Genomic DNA, 17,709 nt, shown 5'->3' with positions numbered 1-17,709 from the left:
CGAAGGAGCATATATGATAAAATATAAGGTTTTTTTATGCAGTTTTAAAGTTATGAGACCAAAAGTTAAAAAGAGTATGGGAAGCAAAAAAAAAAAACTGATAGGAATAATAAATGCAAATGAGGAATACCCAAGATCTACACATATTGGGTAGCCCCTTGCTACAATACTTTCAGAAAGTTAAGCATAATCAACAATAAATGGGGATACCTGGAAATAAGAAAATTCATCAAATTATGTGGTATACTCTTTCAGGGATAAAATAATATATAGCATAACATACAAAACTATACAAGGTAGTAGTGAAGGCCATAACATCCAAATTAAATTAACAAAGACTATTGTCCACTCCAGATAACATGCCTCCCAATAAGATTTGAGGATCTTTTGACATATTACAAAAGTGCATCTATGAGACTTACTTTCTTGGACCTCAATAGCCCAAAAGAAATTTCTGATTGCTGTTTCAGTAGAACCTCCATAGTCTCCTTAGTGGCTGTCATAGAAACAAGAAAAGCGGATTGCAATAGAGATCTATTAATATTGTTTGTGGCGTGGAGAAATAGAAATTATAATATGATATATCAAACGGAAAAATGACAGCTTACGCTTAAAAAAAAAAGGATATATTTGCTTCTAAAGTAGCAATTTAGCCATCTAATATAAGTGAGTTCCATAAAATTTCACTTAAATTTTTTAAGACAGTCCTTTAAGATTTGGATAGATTTGCAATAGTATAGTATACAATAACCAGAATGCCAAAGAATTTCAGATTTTAATAATAATTCAGAAGACCCCTCGGGATCATTCCAAAACAGAGTACATTGAATTTCACTTGCCACTGATGAAATTGAACAACTGATAATCCAAAATCATTGAATATAAGAAACCAACCTGATAACGTGCTGCACAAGTGAGAAGTTTGACAATAGCAACAAATAAATCTTCACTTCTTGGTGTTTTCTCACATAATATGTCATAAATGGAATACCTTAAATCTGAAATCTAAAAAACAGCCAATTGACAATGAAATTAAATCAGAAATAGTTGGTTTATACAACGGTATTTACACACTCAACATGATGGAATAAGCTCAAATATGATGCCATACCTGCATCTCATCTGAAACCAGGCATGCATCACTAAACATATATGGTTGTGCATTTTCTACAATGATGTAGAAAGAACTTTAGCAGCAACAACTCACATATCAATAAAATCAACATTTATAACGACATGAAATATGTATTCACCCCCTGTCAAAAAAAGAATTTTTTTTTTGTTGTGATAGATAAAAATTAATAATTTGTTGAATAGGCACTTACATAATAACAAAGATATCAAAATGAAAACATAACAAACAAAACCAGACACTTGAATTCAATTTTGAAAGAAATCAAATCATTTCAATATTACAAGTCACGTCCACATAAATTCCAATCCAAAGATGCTAGCCTAGGTGAATTGAATTTGAAAATCTAGCTTCTTGCGGAGCCACCACTAGAAGTTTTTGATGGGACAGTCAACAACTTGTCCTATAGAAGAGGAAAAAAAAACTTTTCCAATCATGTGCATTATGTACTAACCATAATGAGAATCCCTTTAAAATTACATATTTTAAATGCTAGGCACCGAACCTTCTTTGAAACATAGTAGCCTCGACCCTATTTCACTAAATAGCTCAAAGGGGTCCGATTGATAAATGGGAATTTTTGAAAAATGAGAATCGTCAACTAGTTTAGGTCTAGGAACAAAAAATAACTTTAAATGGATATGGGTCGATTCACAGATCAGAAAGATGGGTAAGGAGTCATATTACGGGTTTCGGAAGGTGTTAGGCATCGAACCTGCCCGATCAACATGATTGGTCTTTACTACGATTCAAAACTAACTTATGGTCAACAAGAAAGACTACGGTCAAGACTATAGTTCAATTATCATTGTTAATTTATATCGGATTTGCCAAATGAATCCTATGGCTAAGATCCTCCATTTATTACATGATTTTCAAATTTCGCATAAAATAGAAAGATTTGAAAAAGCGTTAATTTCGACCCCATGATCTAACATTAATTAAGAAATTCAACATGCAAGTATTTTCCAAACTGTCCAAAGTAGAAACTACCAAAATGGTACTCATGAAATTTTCAACTTAGGAATCTAAAGTTTCCCAAATTAAAATTCGAAAAATGTATGTTAAGCTCCCAAATTAGAAATTGAAAAAGACACATTATCTAAAATAGAAAGTTTTAAGAAATATAATTTTTTTGAATTAGAAACTCCTAAATTTTCATGAACGTGAACCTTCTAAATATGAAAATGCAGAATCTTCTAAATCAGAAAATTACTGAAATATGAAATTTATAAATTAGAAATCTATGAACATATGTTCCCTTAAAATAAAAAATTATGTAATCTCATATTAGCAAATTTCCAAATATGCATTCTCCAATGATTCACAAATAATTTCCTAACAGAAGAATTACACGAACATGAAGTCTCAAATTAGAAGATTATGGATTTGCTAAAAAACATCAAATTGGAAAGTTAACAAACAACAAAAAATCCAGGTTATCATACTTACTAAATTGGAGATTGATGAATATCATTGCATGAAATTTTCAAATTTCAAAGAAAAATCCATATTCATGATCCCTTAAACTAACAAAACAAACATGCATACATGATTTTCGATTTTATCAAAATAACTATCATTCAATCGACATGCATATTTGTCAAGTCAAGGAGTGCACTAATTACATGAAAAAATCTTAAAATAACACGAAGAGCTCAAGCATCATCATAAATCATGTAAATCCAACTTGAGCATAATGATCATGATGAAAAAAAAATCCCCTAATCCTTCTAACATGCAAAAAATTAAAATTAAAATAACACATAAAAATAAACAAGATGGAGGCATAAAAATATTCTCATAACCTATCAATATGTAAATAGAACAATATAGAAAAATAAAACCTACGTAAAACAAACATTCTCCTTGACCTATTGATCTAAAAAACATAGAAAAACTACATTAACTAAAAACATTTCCTAATCCTATCAATGAGCAAAAAAGGGAAAAATAAAAGAGACATATAAAAATATTCTACCAATCTTATCAATATATTAAAAAAAAAAAGACCTTAAAGAATAGATAAATAAGTGAGAAAAACAAAAAATATATACACGAAGGATTTTCCTAATCCTACTAATACAAAACAAAAATAAAAACTACATAAAATAAAATAAAAACTATTCTCTTAATCCTACAGATATAGAGGCATAAAAATACATAAAAACAATACATTTTCTACCTTATTAATACACAAAATAAGTAAAAAAATAAAAATAAAAATTGCAGAAACATTGTTCCCCTAATCCTATCGATATGCAAAAAAACAGACAAAAAGTAGAAAAAAAAAACAAAAGAAAATTCCTAAAAATAAATTCTTCTAATCCTATCAAAATGTGAGAATAAATACAAAAAAAAAAAAACTAATGCACATCCCTTATTGTAAATCATTCAAAATAAGACAAAACCACTACATAGCATCGCGAGTATAAATAAAAACCTCTTCCATAATAAATTCTACAATAATTAGGATGCTAAAAAGAAATCAATGGGAAACATGCATGAAAGGGAAAATCTAACTAAAAACATATGAATACAGAGAGAAAGAGAAAAAAATAATAATAATAACAGCCTAAACCAAAAATAAAGTTACGTATTGGGAAAATTTTCTCTCTCAATCCCCAAAGAAAAATCCACACAATAATTCTCTGTTTCTAATTTCTCTTTAGTTTTATCAAGTAGTAACTTGATGATTAGATGCCCGTGGTTTGACACCATACCAATGTCTTTTTAGGTGAGGACTGGTAGAGAAGACAATTGAAAAAAGAGAAGTTCATCGGAGAAGACAAACGGAATACGTTAATAATTACAACACAGATCTCGACAAGTAGGAGCTGACCCGAAAAATCTTTTTTTTATAAGCAAATATTCATTAATGAAACCGAGATCGACCAAGATAGCCAACCAAGCGAGGCCGAATAAAAGAGAGACTACTCAATAGCAATACACCAAACACTTTCCAAATTACCTATAAAATTCTCAAGGAAAACCCCCTAAACTCTTTGAAAACCTCAAAAAAAAAAAAAAAATACAAGGAACTCAATTGTTAGAGAAAACCCCCTTAATACAACACACACACACAAAGAGAGAGAGAGAGAGAGAGAGAGAGAGAGAGAGCTTACAACGGAGAGCGAGAGAGAAGAGGGCGAAGTCAAGAGTCATATAAGACAAAACACTTTGTATATATATATGGGAAATGTTCAGCAACAAACATTTTGGCAAAACATTTTTCAAAATATGAGTTAGAGGTTTTGGAATGGGCTGATTTTTGGTGAGGATGATCTCTACAGTGAGGAGATCATCATTACCAAAAATCAGCCCATTCCAAAATTTTTAACCCATCAAAAATGATTTACAAAAAATGGACGGTTCACGATTTTTCAACTTGTAAACATGGGGCTAGAAGTTTTGGAATGGGCTGATTTTTGGTGAGGATGATCTCCTCACCGTAGAGATCATTCTCACCAAAAATCAGCCTATTCGAAAACCTCTAACCCATGTTTTGAAAAGTGTTTTGCAAAATGTTTGTTGCTAAACGGGACCCTATATATATATAGGGGACGGTTCGGCAGCCCTAAAGTTTGCCAAGTTTGGTGCCAAACATTTTTTGTAAATCACTTTTGATGGGGTTAGAAGTTTTGGAATAGGCTGATTTTTTGTGAGGATGATCTCTACGGTGAAGAGATCATCCTCACAAAAAATCAGCTCATTTTGAAACTTCTAACCTTAGTTTACAAGTTGAAGAATCGTGGACCATCCAATTTTTATAAATCACTTTTGATGGGGTTAGAAGTTTTGGAATAGACTGATTTTTGGTGAGGATGATCTCCTCATCATAGAGATCATCCTCACAAAAAATCAGCTCATTCCAAAGTTTCTAACCCATATTTTGAAAAATGTTTGGCACCAAACTTGGCACACTTTAGGGCTGCCGAACCGCTCCCATATATATATATATATATATATATATATATATATATAAATAATATTTCTAGGTAATAAGTGAAGGCTGAATGAATGGTTTTACACCAAATTTGTTTTCCAAAATTCCCCCCATTTATACATATAATCTTATTATGAACAGGGCCATTTTCGTCAATAGGACTAAAGTAAAAAAATCCTACGATCCCACTAATAACGATAATTAATTTACTAAAATTATAAAAATATCCTTTATCATGTTGTTTTTAAAATCACCTCCATTAATGTTTTTAATTGGAAAAGGAATCCTTACAAGTATTATATATCTTCATAATAAAGCGCAATGGTTGTCACCCCCTTCTTTACCACCAAGAGGGATTGAGATGCAATCTCACCATGAATGTTGAGAAAAACTTTCAATGTGATTTAGGGCTGCTGGGAGGGTTGGAAGGTAGACCAAGGCTCAACTAAAGTAGCAAAACCCTCAACCCAAACATTGGGCTTGAGCTCATTAACCCAAGCTGAACTCGGGTTTGAGCTTCTAAACTTGGATTGAACTCAAGTTAACCCCAGTTAGGCAGTTTTGGGTGGGTTGGGCTCATTGAACAAGCCTAATTTCTGTATTGATTAATAAAGAAATTTTATATCTTAAAATAAAAATAATTAAAAAATATTTTAAAAATAAATATAAAAGGTATAATTAATATAAAATTATTTATATATATTATTATATAGCCTCGGGTCTTGTTGAGTTGGGTTGCCTGAACCTAAATCCAAGCTCAACCCAAATTAAGGTCAGGTTGAGTTATTCTAACCCAAACTCGACTCACGTTTTACATAATTTGGTGGATGCTCACCCATCAATCAGGTTGACCTCAGGCCAGTCCACCTAAGTTGCAATCCTAATTTTATACCATCATCTCTTTTCTAATTTTCTAAGAAAATTCCTCCAATCTTATTGTTTTTCTTCTTTTACCTTCTTTTCTTGAAAAAACACCCTTCAAATTTATACATTGCCTTCCTTTTACCCATCATTCATGATAATACCCCTCCAATTTTGTTGTCTTTCATCCTATCCTCATTTTTTAATACCCTCATCCCCTAATTTATTGTCTTTTCTCTTCTACCCCAAACCCCAATGAGGATACCCCTTCAGTGATAAAATATAATATAAAATTACATTGTACTTTTAAAATATGATTTTTAAAGTAATTATTAAAAAATAAATCATGCATACATCCTAGGTGTTGTTTGTTAAACTGAAAAAATTAAGTGTTGAAACTGATAAGCTCTGAATTTAAGTACTGAAAAAGTCATTTATTTAGATGTCAAAAAAGTGTTGAATTCATTAAAATTAAACGCTAAATTCATAGAATCATGTTTGTTACATATAGCTGAAACTAGTAAATTATCTTTTTACCCTTACAATCATATTGTACATTGTTTATATGTTTCAAATGCCTATTTCTTATCAAACACAATAAAATATATTATTTCTTATAAAATTAAAATACAATTTATTTTTAAATAATAAGTAATACTGAAATTTTCAATTTCTAAATAATAATTTTTATTTCTAAAACCTCACAAATTTCAAATTAAAAACAATAATATCATACAAGTCACCAAAATTTGAAATCAACATTAAAAGAACTTAATTTTTGATGAATAATTGTCAATAGAAATGAAGGATGTGTAATTATAAAAACACCCCACGAATTTATAAGGGCAACCCACGCCACACCCAATTTATTTTGTCTTATATGGGTTAAAGGTTTTGGAATGAGCCAATTTTCGTTGAGATGACCTATATGGTCAGGAAATCATCATCACCAAAAATCACCTCATTTCGAAACCACTAACCACATCAAAACTGGTTTCCAAAAAAAAAAAAAAAAAAAAAGGACAATTTACAGTTCTTGAACTTGTTTTGAAGGGGTTAGAAGTTTCGGGATGGGCTAATTTTTGGTGAGGATGATCTCCTCATTCTAGAGACATCCTCATCAAAAATTAACTCATTCCAAAGCTTTTAACCCATATAAGACAAAACAAGTCGGTCATGATGTGAGTTTATTAATTTGTGGGATATACTTATATAATTATCCATCAGATATAAGTGGTAATATGCTTTTAAGTATAAGGGCATACTTGTTCGTAACGAAAAAGAGAAATGCTTAGCATTTCAACGCAAAAATTAAGCATCAAAATAGTGCTGAATTTTTTTCACTTATTTTCAATTATAAGTGCTGAAAATATGGAGTAAACAAATGCACTAATTTGACAAAAAGTGCTGAAATTTTTTTTTAACGCTGAAAATTAGCGCAAACAAACAGCCTCTAAAACTTGCCATCTTCGATTTTTCATCAACAAGAGATGGAATCAGATTTTTTTAAGTTCCTAAATAACTATATATTATTATTAATAATAAATAACAGTACAAATTCTCAAATATAGCTTAAAAGGATCCCCATACTATGGTAAAATATATCATAATATATTAATCTTCTTGTTCATGCAAGAGCTCAATTTGTATTCGATCAATGTTTACTACAGCTGCTGCTTCTCGATCATCATAATATATTAATTTTCTTCTTCTTCTTCTTCTACTTCTTCTTCTTCATCAATGTTTGCTGCAGCTTCTGCTTCCATCTGTCGTCGTAACAGCTGTTGGTGCCCTTCAATTTCTATCTCTCGTTCCCGTTGGAGGTCACGTCGAAGCTTCATGACTTGACCAGCACATCCTCGAATAGGATCTCTGAATCGGGCCCGGGCCTCAAAGATATAACTCTTCACTATGCCTCGCCTCTGCCTTGGGGTTGCTTGGTTGAGAACCTCGGCTAAGCTGTCTATGTTAAAAATCTTATGCACTTTAGCAAATGTACGTCGCTGGTCAATTGGGAAATAAGGAGCAAATATGCAATCCTCCTGACATTCGTTGTTAAGAAAGCTGCAAGCCGCGCAAGGAGATCGATTGTAGGCCATTGTAGTTTTTTGTGAAAATTAATCTACAAAAATATAATAAAATGAACAAAATTAGAAATCTATAGAAAAAAAAAGATATTCTCAAATACCCTGAGGTAAAAGTGCAATCAATGATATTTTTTTGTGAACAAATAAGTTAATCCAAGATTTCACAAAATCCTGAATTAATCAATTGCACTAATTGAGGACTTCCCAAACATGGGTATTCTTGTAAATTGGGATGCCCTCATTAGACACAGCGTCATCTGACTGATCAATCTATATTCTATGAAATCCCGTATTGAGGATTGACTTTCACTGTGAAAATTAATATGTAAAAATATAATAAAATGAGCAAAAATTAGAAGTCTATAGAAAATATCCAATGGAAAAAAGAGCAATCAACGAGATTTTTTCTACGAATAAAATTAATTCAATATTTTTTGGGTATTTTTGTAAGTTAGGATGCCCTCAATAAAACTTGGCATATTGCTAGTGATCAATCTAGATTATGTGAAATCTCACACTTTGAAACTTTCATAATAAGGGAAAGTGTAGAATGTTGTATGTTGTGTGATTCATCTTGTCTAAATCACAAAATACCAACACAAAGAAATAACGACACTCACCTGGAGATTTAGAAGAAGAAATTACAATGGGAAGAACTATGAATAGTTTCGACGGGATTGTTCATATATAGAAAATAATTGAGAATAAACCCTAATTTGAAAAGAAATCTACCTAAACAAACCGATTCTAATAAGAATCTCGTTTCTTAAATTCCAACATGACGAGTCGATAAAAGTTGGTCGAGTAAATTGGGTTTATGTATTTGTTGAAAAAAATAATTTGTATTTTTTTATAGTTACTTCTTTAATGTTATAATTAGAGGAGTAGAGTAGAAGTGATTTTAGATCTAATATAATTAGGATCATTTTGGTCAAAACAAAGAAAATTAAAATCACACTGGTCAGATTTTTAAATTACAAATACATCATTTTCACTATCTAATCTTCAAAAACCATTTAACTAATATTTTAAATTACAATTAAGCCCTTTATATATATATATATATATATATATATATATATATATATATATATATGTGTGTGTGTGTGTGTTTGCACAAGTTATCATCTAGTACTATTTAAATAGTATATGGCAATCAAAAAATAGTTGAGAGGAAACATGCTTTATGATCATATTATAAGAAGGAAAAAACTTTGAAGCAGGTAGCCCACTTCAAAATTTGAAGAAACCCTCCTTGTTACAAGGCATGTGTGGCATTTTCAATTTATTTCATGCCCCCACATTTCTGCCAAAATTTGAAATACTTCCTTTGAAATGCCACGTGTAATCCATAGGAGAGGGTTTCTCCAAAATTTTGAAGTGGGTTGCCCGCTTCAAAGTTTTTTTCCTTCCTATAATAATCTACAATAATATAATAAAGACACGTAGCATACTCAATTGACTCCCTGATTGGAGCGTGCCAGAACCATAGATTTTTTTTCATCAGGATACACAACTGCACAAATTTATGGGGATGGGTGGTTGTGTATCCCGAGGCTTTAAGTCTATGATTCTAGCACACCCCACGTCAGGGAGTCAATTGAGTATGCCACGTGGGGGTAGTCATATAATCACCACTCTATAATAAAATGAACAAAAATCTATATGGGAAAAAAGATATTCTCTAATGTTCAAAGGTAAAAGAGCAATCAATGAGTTTATTTATTTATTTATTTTTTAACATAAAAGTCAATCAAAAATTTCAGAAAATTCTAGTTTAACCAATAGCAGATATTTAAGGATATTTACCTCCACATCAGACACGTCTTTTTGGTACAAAGGTTTTATTATACTTACAGAAAATTTAATCCGAGATTTCACAAAATTCCATATCAATGGCTTGAGCCTAGGTGTTGTACATTGATGGCACATGTAAAATCCCATTTTCTAAGAGTAAAAACAAATAATTTCTTACCTCAGTACACACGATGTGAAATCCTGGATTAACTTTATGTTAAGTACCTAATTTGATAAGATCACAAATCACAAATCACAAAGTCATAAAAGGAAGAAGAAAAGATTGAGAAAGATCTCATTCAAGGAAAATCGGACCTCCAAAATTAACCAATGATTAGTCTCCAAAATTTTCTCTCTGCATAATATTTCATACAATATTTCACAAACCTATCACTCCCACTCAAGAAACCTAACTACCCATTTAGTCTATCCATGCAAAAATAACTCCAAACAGGACTAATAATGATCCCATACAACAAATACACTAAAACTAACTTACTTCCATCCCCATATAACTTAGTGGGAAAGCTCTCAAACTTATAATTCTCCTTATTGAGGGGAAGTGTTTCCATGTTGTTTAATGATCTCCATTAAACCAACAGATAAAATGAGAGGATGGCATATCTTTTCATCTCAGTCGTTAATTTTCCTTTAGGAAATCTGTATAGTTATCTCACTATGTTTTCCATGTTCAAACTTCAAAGAAACCGTACATGAAAGTTTTGGATCAAATTTGAGGGCAAAAATAAAATCTAAACAGGCATATAAAATGTTATATGTTGTGTGATTCTTGTCTTGTTCTCTATCATATCTTCCTCTAAATCACAAAATACCTACAAATCTCTTATTGGAAATCCAACTTTTGTAATTCTAGACTTTAAACAAATTAGATATTCCGATTAAGAAAGAAAAACAAAAAAGAAAGAACGATACTCACATAGAGATTTAGAAGAATAAATACAATGTTACAATGTGAAGTTTAAGCAATCTGTAAAATCCCATATCGACTTTTTTGTGAGCAAAAAATCTCTCCCCTCAATATACAGTGTGTGAAATCCCAGATTGACTTTTCTCGCTATCAAATTAAAAAGAAACCCAAGGACATATCTAATTTTCCTTGGTGAAGTGTTTCCCCGTTAAAAGAAAACATTAACCCTAGCTTGAGCTTAGAGGCTCTCCTTTAAACCAACGGGTGAGATGGGAGGATGGAATATCTTTTCATCTCAGCCATTGATTTTCCTTTTAAGCAATCTAGATCAAAAAATTAAAATCTAAACAAATCTCCATGAAACCTACAAAGAAATCTGTTCATGTAACAAATTAATTTCTTCATGTAAACCTATTTTTTGTAATCTTCGACTTGAATCAAAGTAGATATTTTGATCAAAAAAATGAAAAAGAAGAAAGAAAGAAGGAGACTCACCAGGAGATTTAGAATGAGAAGAACTATCGATGGTGAAGAACGGGACTGTTTGTATAAAGAAAATGATTGAGAGCAAACCCTAATTATAATGGAAATCTTCCGAAAAAAACCCTAATCCCAATTGGAATCTTCTTTCTTAAATACCAAAAACGAGATGACTCGGACGAGTCAATAACACTTGGTCAAGTCTATTCGGTTTACTTACGTATTTGTTGATAAAAATAATAAATAATTACAAAAGTAGGACTTTTCTAGCCTCAACCCCCGGTTGAAGCTATCCATCAGCATAACCGTTAGGATCTGAGGAAAAACTCAAATTTTTTATGGATCAATTCCAATATTTTAAACTTTTCAGAATTCCTAACATCATAACAGTCGTGTTGATGGAGAGCCTAGCATTCTCTTATTATTTAGATAGACTAATGGTGCCTATGTCATAAATATGTTCACTTTTTTGTTTGTTAATTATTGTCTTATATGGTTACCCACAAACAGTTGAGGCAAAACATATTTAGACTAATATTTATATGATGATATTCCAAACATTTAAGGAATATTTCTCCAAGATACGTGAAAATTGGAAAATTCGATAAGAAAATTCAAAGGGCCAAGGCCCACAAATTTTGGAAATTAAGTTTCGACGGCTAGGGCTGTTGAAATTTCTTATGTTCCCCAGATTCGAAGCCTTTAGAGCCATCGAATTTCGCTCATCCTCCATTAATTTGATGGTTTCGGCATGTCGAAAATAAAAATTTTGATGTCTTGGTCCGTTGAATTTTATGAAATTTGACGGCCTTGGGCTATCAAATATGATTTTTTTTTTCATGTTATGATAAACATTAATTAGTAAATGAGAACTAAACCATCTCCAATCATTTGATCTAACAATTGAGTACTGTTCTTTATACTATTCTCTATACAAATCATTTAATATCATATTGTTAGGGGAGTTTTCTCTAACAATTGAGCTCCAGGTAATTTCTTTGGTCGAGGTTTTCAAGGAATTTAGGGGGGTTTTCTTTGAGAATTTTGTAGGTAATTAGGAAAGGGTGTGGTGTATTGCTATTGAGTAGTCTCTTTTATATTGGACCTGGCTTGGTTGGTTATCTTGGTCAATCTCACTTTCATTAATGAATATTGATTCATAAAAAAAAGATTTTTCAGGTCAGTCCCAGTCCTCGTGATTTGTGTTGTAATTAACAGCGTATTCCACTTGTCTTCTTCGATGATCTTCTTTTTTCTTAATCGTCTTCTCCGCTTGTCACCACCTAAACAGACATTGGTATGGTGTCAAATAATGAGCTACCAACGATCAAATTAATACTTAATATAACTGAAGAGCAAGGAGAAGAATTAGAAGCAGAGAATTGTTGTATGGATTTTTTCTTAAGAGATTTGGCTGGAAAAGTTTCCCAATTTATAGAGTAAACACATTAATATGTGGCATTAAACTCAGTTGTAACCACTTTCCCTATTGGTTTGCATTTAAATCTCTAAAGACTAATAATGCATGATCATCTTAAAAAGCCACTCCTTGATTGATAGGACCCATTGACCTCTGAGCCCTATTTTTTCTTTAGATCGGGTGGTTTGACTTTAAATAATTGTGTTGTAATTTGAATCCAACAATTTGCTCGGTTAAAGCTGACCTACTTGTCTCAGACTCATAACGATCCTCTAGCCCTATTAGAATTTATTCGATGTTTTACACTAGACTCATTAAAATCAAAGGGACACGAATCCTTATCTCAGAGTGTGACAAAATTGGGCTTCACAATAGTATTATACACAAAAGGAGTGCAAGAAGTGCATGAATGATAAGTCAGAAGTGATGTTTGATCGCTTCATCCAACCCTTCTTGTTAATATATTCTTGACCGACTTCAAACAAGAAAGACCTGACAAAGGATAAATAGCCAAACATAATGAAAGCCTTTAGAAAACTCTTCAATATTTTTCACGCTGCAAATCAAAAGAAATAAAAATGAAAATCAATCGTAGTGTGGTAAAAAATCATGATATTTGAAATAACATTCAATAGTGTTGATATACCATTTGAACTTGGTCATTTCTGAGAGATTAATTGAAAAGGATAGAAATCCTATTATCCTCAACCTTCAGTCAAAAAACTCTTGATGGTTCTCCATCAATATCTAGAGGATTGCCCGAGAACTTAATGCATGGAGTTAGAATAATTACATTGGAGCTATTATTTTTCATTTTGAAGTATAATTGTACGATGTCTTAGATACATGGAGGCTTTTCACTCTTAATATGTAACATATATCATAAAGAGACAATAAATCGTAGATAATCGTGCTAAGGAAACTAATCATGAACCACACCAGAATCAAGAAAATTAATCAAATTGCATTGGAAACTCTATTTTTGAAGTAAATAATCATTATAAGTGCTGTCAAATGGGGTTCTTGTAAAGTTGTTGAAAAATGCATGTAAGTAATGACCAGGAACTTATGGTGATCTTGAAGAAAGGATCCAAGACCAAGAGATAGTTTCAGATGAGATCCAAAATAGAATCAAATAATATTTATTGTTAGATTTAGAAACAATTATAATTTAGTCAAAATATGTGATTGGTTAACTAAAGAAAACAATATGATACATTAAGTTATACCATGTATTTGGTTGTTAATGTTCACGTATATATAGTGTGGTAACCGTATTATCATCTGTACTTTTAATTGAAGAGGATCTTGCTCAATCTATTTAACTCATGAAATCAAATTATATTTTGAGGGGGAGAGTTAATGCAAGGTTGAAATTGATGAATGAACATCAACAAATATTCCATTTTGCCTTGAGATTTTGAAGAATATTAGTTTCTAGGAAAAAAAATATAAATGATTTTGGCTACAAGTTGAAGAACGCAAAATTTCATCATTTTCAACGTACCAAAAATCCAACCTTACCATAATTAAGGCTTGATGGTTGAAGTATATATAATCTTAAGCTTGAAGATGACTGGTTTTAAGATTTGTCATAAAAGAAAACACAAACCATTTCATTGAGAAGAGAAGGGAGTTGAGATCTTATTTCATTAGTAATCATTTTAAAAGTAAAAAATTAAAAACACATCAAAACCAGTGTTTTAAAACCAGACCCGGTAACTACTTGACCCAATTGGCCTGCCCGGTTCAATCGATTTTATCAGTGACACGACCGGGATTATAAAATGACTGGCCAAATTTTTTAGTGAGCTTTAACGTACCCCTCCACAATTTGGTGAATATTATAGATGCCCCTAGTGTTTTCAAATTAATGATGACAAAGGTCTTCTCTTATAAACTAACCAGTGGATGCACGTGTTCTTTACACATTGAATATTCCTCACGCATTAAAATTTTGATATAAAAACATATATTTGTTGGTCCGACCAATTTTCTTTAATCAAATATGATTTTTGAAAAATTCTTAGGATAAATTGAGATCACGAAATTGTAATCATATTTTGATTATCAAATTAATTTTATGTTTGCATCCTAAATTTTGCTTCTGTCTCAAAATCATGTAAATTTTGCTAATGAATTTAAGTGCCTAAATAGTATAATAGATAATGTGAACCAAATTTCAAAAAATATTTAATTGAATTGATTCAGTAATATGATATTGTCAAATGTAGATATAAATTGGAACAGACACAAAATGAGTTGACTCAGTTTGAACAAATTGTGTGATTATTATAACATCTATTAATCCGAAATTTTATAGAAAAAAATGAGATCTTTTTTAATAAATTTATTAATCAATTTTGAAGGGATAAAATGGAAATTTCAGTTAATTAGTATCTACTATGAGATTTATGGACTTCATTGATTAACTCTACTATAGTTTTTTTTTCTTCAAAGTCTTCAATTATTTTTTAATAATTTTTTTCTATTAATAGCATGTGGCTTAAGATCATTAAAAAAACTCAAAATCAAAAACTAATTTCAAAAATAAAAAATAAAAAAATTCTATTGATCCAATGTGTTGTAAAATAGAGTTGTTGCTTTTTTAGAATTTCTTTTTTCATAGTTGGCAATCCAACATAACGGCCCCAAAACTTTCATAAAATAAAAAAATAAAAATAATATAATATAATATAAAAACTTAGATTGAAAATATATATATATATATATATAGGGGACGGTTCAGCAGCCCTAAAGTTTGCCAAGTTTGGTGCCAAACATTTTTCAAAATATAGGTTAGAAGCTTTGGAATGAGCTGATTTTTTGTGAGGATGATCTCTATGATGAGGAGATCATCCTAACCAAAAATCAGCCTATTCCAAAACTTCTAACCCCATCAAAAGTGATTTACACAAATTGGATGGTCCACGATTCTTCAACTTGTAAACTAGGGTTAGAAGTTTCAAAATGAGCTGATTTTTTGTGAGGATGATCTCTTCACCGTAGAGATCATCCTCACTAAAAATCAGCCTATTCCAAAACTTCTAACCCCATAAAAAGTGATTTACAAAAAAATTTTGGCACAAAACTTGGCAAACTTTAGGGCTGCCGAACCGCTCCCATATATATATAGGGGGCTTGATCCAAGGTCTTGAGAAATAACATTTTTTTTTAAGAAAAAAATATTCAAATTTCTTAAAGTTTTTTCCTCTAACACCTTGTGGCATAAGATCCTCTAAAAATTCAGAGTAAAAAAATATGTTATGTGTTAGGTTTTTAAGGAGCCTACCTTTTAGTCGCAGTGAAGATCCAAACTTAGAGTCGATCGTCGAAGATCGAAAATCCAAATACCTGTCTTGTCGACGTTTCTAGAGCATTCACTATTTCCACGCCTTAAACCCTAGAGTCTTTTTTATAGAAACCCAAATAACTGCCTTCTTAGAGAGAACAAAATTATTGAGAGAATATGATATTCTTTCTGTTTTGTTGTGTGTCTCACATCCCCACTTCTTATCTATTTATAGAGATAAATATAATAAATAAGATTGCAATCTTCTATCACAATAGAGACTCAATCTTATTAAGACTCTAACTCCAAGAGGAGTCCTAATACGTGACAATCATGGGTTGAGTCCACATAGACGCCTAAAACAACTAACATTATGAAAAAAAATAAATAAAAATTAAAATTAAAATTGATCCAAAGTTTAAAATAGGAATTTTTTTTTTTTTTCAAAAGTTGAGACTCCAACATCATAGCCCTATATATTTCATCGAAAAATAAAGATTAAAAAAATCATTTTGTTAATAGGTCTTAAAAAATAACTTTTTTTTGAGAATTTTTTTTTTTTCTTTTTCCAGTTTTGTCCTCTAACATCAACTTTTAAAGATAAAATAAGAACTGCTATTGGTACCCAACTTTTATTGACACCGATTCAACCAATTTCAGTAGTTGTTTATAGATTATAAAATCTAAGAGCCAAAAAATAAAAATCTAAAAAGAGAGAGAAAGAATTTCTATTGGCACAACTTTTAGTTATTTCAATTATCCACTTATTTTCTTTATTTTTAATTGGGGTGCAAAAAGTAAAAGTCGGGGTGCCAATAACAGTTCTCTAAAATAAAACATTTAAACTTCCATCCATGGTTTATAAAATGTGAGCATTGTATCTGGAAAAACGATCTCTAGGGTATTTCATCAAATTATTGATCATATAGGAAGGGAATGTTTTAATCTATTATACAAAACAGGGTTTTTGTCCCAATCATAAACATATTAAACGGTGTAAGATGGTGTGGGGAGCATTCACCGCCGAGATCACTTCCTTCCAAAATAAAAAAATAAAAACTACCTAAAACCAACCATTTTCTACTTTTTTTTAAATTCTATAGAAATTGTGAAGTTATAGATGATGTTGTACATATCCAACGGTGCGACACTCTCCCAACAATAACCAACTAAAGTGCATGAAACTACCCACAACTATCCATCTCTCTATCTCTTATATCTTCTCTAGAGTTTTTGTAACTCTATTAAAGTGTACGCTTCTCCCTTCTTCTTCTTCTTCTTCTTCTTCTTCTTCTTCTGCTTATGCTATTTTTTAATAGATCTTTTTAATCAAACTCTAAATTAGATATTAGAAGGAAAAAAAAAATTACGTTATTAGGAGGAAAAAGAATCTAAAAATTAGAAGAGAAAGAAAAATGTGATTATTCCAATACCATCTCACTGCGGAGAAGGAAGCCAAAGAGTTAGTCTAGCGCGACTAACTTAGTAAGATTTAAAATCTTACTAAGGATCGTGATCTCCCAAAAATGATATATGACCCGTTGCACAAATTGTTACGAACTTACTTAGATTGGATTACAAAAATAATAAAAAAGAAGAAAAAGATTGAGATGGATCTCGTTCGAGGGAGATCGGACCTCCTAAGCCATCAATACGAGATGGTGAATCTCCAAAATCCAATAGGATCTTGATAATAATTTCACTGCCCATTTTCATTAATCTCACAATAAATTTAAATACAAGAGAAACACTACCCTAACTACCCA

At 31.1% G+C, this 17,709-nt stretch overlaps 1 long non-coding RNA gene across 1 annotated transcript; it reads right to left on the bottom strand.

Moving 5' to 3' along the window:
• Nucleotides 1-7,498: 7,498 nt before the first annotated feature.
• On the bottom strand, nt 7,499-11,403 carry LOC147390855 (uncharacterized). Its single transcript, XR_015183094.1, has 3 exons — nt 11,247-11,403; nt 10,002-10,048; nt 7,499-8,061 (listed from the first exon to the last, which is right to left on the bottom strand). It is a non-coding gene; the product is annotated as an uncharacterized LOC147390855 (long non-coding RNA).
• Nucleotides 11,404-17,709: the final 6,306 nt, after the last annotated feature.

The sequence above is a fragment of the Akebia trifoliata genome, chromosome 11, assembly GCF_017979445.1.
Source record: "Akebia trifoliata isolate Shusen 1 chromosome 11, ASM1797944v1, whole genome shotgun sequence".
NCBI lineage: Eukaryota > Viridiplantae > Streptophyta > Magnoliopsida > Ranunculales > Lardizabalaceae > Akebia > Akebia trifoliata.
The sequence above is the reverse complement of the archived record's forward strand: the minus strand, read 5'-3'. Positions and strand labels throughout refer to the sequence as shown.